Here is a 5,810-nt window from a genome sequence, read left to right as displayed (position 1 = left end):
ATAATGAGCATATTTTTATGTGGTCTTCACTGCATTTGGTTTTGTTTCTGACTTCCTATTCCTTTGAGATACAGTCAGATGAAATGCTGAATTCCAAGTGAGCTCCAGCAAGGAGTTGCCTTTCAGCTTTGGAAAATACGCATCCAAAACAAAACCAAATATTATAATCAGCAAATTGACACAGGCAAAATTATGGTTCCCACCCCCAAATGAAACTGGGGATTTTGAATGTGGCTCTAAGAGTTAACATTTCTGTCTGTGTGTTGTGTATGCTAGGTGATACCCTCAGTAGGATTGACTACTAGACTGTGTGTTTTATCAAAGTGTGTAAGAATAAAAACTCACTTGCACGATTTGAAAAGTACAGAAATGACACTTGTGAACGCGTGAACGTTAACACTGTAGTTGATAGATCTTAAGCTGCTAATTGTTGAGAGAGAATTACATTTATGTTTTGTCTGGTTGCTGCATATTCTCAGCAGCACTTTTACTGTACATACAAATTGAAATAAAGACCTCAGCTATTAACGAGGTGGTTGGACTCGGGTTTATTTTGGTCTTTATTTTTGCATATTTATTACAGTTTCCATTGACAAGTTTGTCAGTTTGAAAACTTTCCACCAGTTTGTGGGTTAGAAGCTATGTGTACGCACGCATGCGTTATGAGACCATAACTGATAGCTGGGTGGCTGTCACTGTCTCCCAGGACTTTACATACATTTTAGACTGTCACTTTGACACAGTTCCTTTCAACTGGTAGGTAAGACTGCCTTTTAGTTATTTGGAGGGAGTTTTTTAGAGGCAGTATGCCCTCCCTCAAATTCATGTGATGACCAAATAGGTATAATAATTCCTGTCCATTCTTTTTTTTTTAATTGAAAAAAAGTTGTGTGTATAGCTGACACACAGTGTTACATTAGCTTTAGGTGCATTGTGATTTGACACCTGTATACATTATGCTATGCTCACAAGTATAGCTACCAACTGTCACCCTACAATACTATTATAATACCATTGAATATCTTCCCTAATCCCTGTGCATTCTTCAGTAGGCTTTGTTAGTGTTATGATGGGTGTATAAACACACTTTGTGAAACATGTAACATTTGAAGTTTTATGTATATGTAAGGGGTTATAACCTAGCCAAATCCCATCTATGGTTTTGTTATAGGGGTAGCATTTTTTTTTTTTTTTTTTAAGTAATCTCTGTGCCCAGCACGGGGCTTGAACTCACCACCCTGAGATCAATAGACACATGCTCTACTGACTAAGCCAGCCAGGTGCCCCTGGAGGTAGTAATTTTTAATATGGTTTCTTGTTGATCACTGAAAAGCCTCTGGAAATCGAGAAGCTCTCATCTTACCTCTGACAGGGTATCAAGCAGGGACCTGATGACTTGGTTCTTTATAGCCACAATCTGAATGTCAGGATATTTGGGCCCATGTTTCCGGCTTACTAGCTCTGTGCCTATCCTATCTAAATGCTAGAGGTATCATTCCCACCTTGATCCTACCTAGTGTGTGTTGTAAAAGTAAAGAGTGCCTCTTGTGAAAGCTTTTTAAATTGCTGCAAGAATGCCTTAAACTTCTTGAAATGTGCACTGGGCTGCCATGTACAGAAGTGCACGTCGTACATTGCCCACTGTGGGTTACACTATGAACAATATATCAGTGTTGTGCAGTGCATAACTGGTACACAGAGCAAGCCTGATTATAATAATTATATAATGTACAATGCATAATTTCAAAGCCTGTTTTATTTTCATTAAAAACTTAGGAGAGTGGAAGCCTGGTAACAAATCTGAGAAGCTGTTGTGAAAACAAACTGGAGAGACAGGTGAGGGTGTGGCCAACTAGAAAATGTATGTCTCACCTAAAGGATTCAAATGTACTATTTTTAAACTCTATGGGCTAAGCTAAACACCTAATCAGCTTGTGACCTCAAGTCTAGGTAGTGAAGAGTAGCTCACATGTTTGAGTACTTACTGAATGCCGGGCATAATGCTTAGCACTGGGCATGCAGTTCTCACTTCTCCCTACAGTCTTACACAGGCAGTGTCCTCATTGTCTAGGTAAGGAAACTGAAACCTGGGTTAAATGGCTTGCCCAAAGCTAGTGTTAGGAAATCGTAAAGGATTGTGTTGGAAAATAGTCTGCAACATATTTAACAAAAGATGAATGTTTATAGCGTGTGAGTATAAGAGTTAATATGAACCAAGAAGAAAACAGCTCAGTAGAAAAATAGACAAAGGTTATGAAGTAGTTCACAGAAAAATGAATGGCCAGTAAGTATTCAGAATTAAGTATGTAAATCAGTGCATTAAATGAAAGTGAAAAATTTAGGACTGCCTCAGTGGCTCAGTTGGTTGAGCATCCGACTCTTGATTTTGGCTCAGGTCGTGATCCCAGGGTCCACACTGAGCGTGGAGCCTGCTTAAGATTCTCTCTCTCTCTCTCTCTCTCTCTCTCTCTCTCTCTCTCTCTAAAAGAAAAAAAAAATTAAAAAGCCAGTTGTGGGATAGTATACTGTCTCCTGTTTATGTGAAAATATTCGTGTTTGTGTAAATGTATGTATGTAAGTGTACAGAAGAAACTGAACATTAAGCTGTCCCCAGGTAGTCCCTTCTGGGAGAGGGAACGGGGTGCTTTCATGCTTGCCTTCTGTAAAATGTGAATCTCTTAAATGTGAAATGTATTTGTCTATTTTTAAGTTAACAATATCAAAACTTTTTAAAGTGAAAATAATAGGTCCATTGTGGAGAAATGAAGAGTTGATAATGTTTCTGATACCAGGTTATAATAGATCATTTTCTGCTTTAGCATTGTGCTAGAAGGAGCTCTGGACCCAGTTTGGACCACCTACTGGGCTTACCTGAAGCCTAGATTTCCAGGTCTGGTGGTCAAAAGGATGTCCCACTGCCAGAGGGGATGTGACCTCAGTAGCTGATACAGCCTGTTCAGCTCAGCCCTTCGTTCATCCAACAGCATTTGAGAGCCACTGTGTGCAAGCCTGGACTAAGGAGATGTGCTAAATCAAGAGAAAAGGAACATGGTAGAATGAAATACATGTTGTAATAGAGTCAGAAGCCATGTGTGGGAGTGGAGAGGAAGAAGCAGTTCTGACAGGGCAGTTGGGAAAAGTTCAGTGGAAGAGGCAGTGGTATCTGGGCTGCCAGATGATGATTCTGGATGAGTAGAGATGGGTGAGAAGGGTGTTCCAAGTTGAAGAAACAGCATTAAAACCATGGAGGTGAAAAAGGCCAAGGCGAGTGGTTCAAGCAATGAATGTGAGCCTTGCAAGACGAATAGGCTCCCTAGAACAATGTGAATCAGCAACAAAGTTAAAAACAGCAGGGGCTGGGCTGGGGTAGTGGCCTGGTTGTAAGAAATCCAGACTGCCTTGCCTGCTAAAGTTTCTTTTTTTTTATTTTTTTATTTTTTTTTTTTTAAGTTTTTTTTTTTTTTTTTTTCAACGTTTTTTATTTATTTTTGGGACAGAGAGAGACAGAGCATGAACGGGGGAGGGGCAGAGAGAGAGGGAGACACAGAATCGGAAACAGGCTCCAGGCTCCGAGCCATCAACCCAGAGCCTGACGCGGGGCTCGAACTCACGGACCGCGAGATCGTGACCTGGCTGAAGTCGGACGCTTAACCGACTGGGCCACCCAGGCGCCCCTGCTAAAGTTTCAAGAGAAGCCGTCAAAGGTCCTGAGAAGTGGGACCCAGTCTTGTCCTTTCAAAGGGAACCAGTGGCTCCTTTTCATAACATCCAGTCCAAGTCTGTCAGTGACTGAGAAATGCTGCCTGAGGTGTTTGGTTGTTTGCCTTTTGATCCTCTAATAGGAGGAGCTTTAAAACTTTAGTTGATGTATGAGAACTGGGGTATGAGAAGCTCAGACTTCAATTATTATTTTTTTAAAAAATCCTTGTTACCTTTGGAATTAGAATGCTTCCATCCTAGAGCAAGATGACTTGGCAAAATCTAGTCCTTCTGCCTTTATGAATTTGAGTTTAAGCTGTCCAGTCGAATTTTCCTTTAGAAGATGACATCTGAGCAGGTATTGAGACTCTATTAAAAGGTAGAGCAGGAGCACCTGGCTGGCTTGGTTGGTAGAACATGTGACTCAATCTCGGGGTCATGAGTTCAAGCCCCACATTGGGTTTAGAGATTACTTTAAAAAAAAAAAAAAAAAAACACTATTCCTTAGATGGGTGAGACTAAAATGTCTCACCCAGCACCTGACCTCAAAATCAGTGCTCCACAAATGGTCTCAGTTATTAATATCATTAATAGACCAAGAAGTCCTTGAAGAGAGGGACCTCTTTCATCTGGCTCTCTTCAGTATGGAGTACCTGGGTGGCTCAGTCAGTTAAGCATCCAACTCTTGATCCTCAGCTCAGGTCTTGATCTCAGGGTTATGAGTTCAAGCCCCACGTTGGGCTCTGCACTGGGCATTAAGCCTACTTAAGATTTTATTTATGTTTATAATTATATTTACAGCCTGTCTCCCATCCTCACCTGATGGGCCCAGTAGCCAGAATGTGGGCTTTCCCTGGCCAACCCTGGCTCTGAAGTTGGTTTGGGAAACAGAAAAGTCCGTATGTGTCAAGAAAACCCAAACAAAAAAGAGAACACGGCCATAGGGAACAAAAACTTGCAAATGGATGCACATACAGTTGGCTAATGATTTTACTGGTGATTTCTTAATCAGTACAGTGGCAGGGACATTGTAATGTTCATGGCTATATCCTCAATGCCAGGAATGATGCCTGACACTTAACAGGTGCTCGTTAAAAGGTGGAATTTTTTTTTTTAAGTTTATTTTCAGAGGCAGCGTGCAAGCAGGGCAAAGAGAGGGAGAGAGAACCCCAAGTAGTCTCCACACTGTCAGTGCGGAGCTCAATGCAGGGCTCAAACCCACAAACTATGAGATCAGGACCGGAGTTGAAATCAAGAGTCAGATGCTTGACTGACTGAGCCACCCAGCACCCTAATAGTAGGAATTCAAAAATCACTATTGAATCCCTATCCTGTGCCGGGCTCAGTGCTGCTTATTTTACTTTCAATTCTTAGACCTGCTCTGAAGAGGAGCTGATATAATTTCCATGCTGCCGACAAAGAAGCTTGGATTTTTCCTCAATAATAGGTCATTTCATCGATGGCAAAGTCACGATTTGAACTCAGCTGATTCTGCCTCTCTAAAGCCTATGCTATTTTAGGGCGCCTGGGTGGCTCAATCAGTTAAGCATCCAACTTCGTTCAGGTCATGATCTCACAGCTTGGGAGTTTGAGCCCCTTGTTGGGCTCTGTGCTGACAGCTCGGAGCCTGGAGCCAGCTTGGGGTTCTGTGTCTCCCTCTCTGCCCCTCCCCTACTGGTGCTCGCTCTCTCAAAAATAAGCATTTAAAAAAAAAAAAAAGCCTATGCTAGTTCTATTCAATTTTACTGGACAAGGAGTCAAGATTTGTGGATTTCAGACTTTGTATAACCTTGAGAAGGCAAATAACTTTTTTTGGACCCTCATGTCCTTACTATAAAGTCACCTTCTCGTCAATAAAATATACTCTTAGCACTTTTTGCCCAGCTCACGATCTCCTTAAAGAGCATTGGCCGTAATCACTCAAAGGGTTAAATATTGGGACAGGATGAAGTGCGGATTTGTAGCTGAGATGTGGGTATGACCGTAATAGGACTGTGCATAGGGGAGGAGGGGTAGGAGCAGGAAGCCAGGGGACGGGTTTGAAGCAAATGTAACAAAATGTCTGCATGACAGTGGGTACATGGGTGTTCTGTTCTCTTTTACTGTTTGAA

The sequence above is a fragment of the Panthera uncia genome, chromosome A2, assembly GCF_023721935.1.
Source record: "Panthera uncia isolate 11264 chromosome A2, Puncia_PCG_1.0, whole genome shotgun sequence".
In the NCBI taxonomy this organism is placed as follows: Eukaryota; Metazoa; Chordata; class Mammalia; order Carnivora; family Felidae; genus Panthera; species Panthera uncia.
This window is presented reverse-complemented; position numbering follows the sequence as displayed.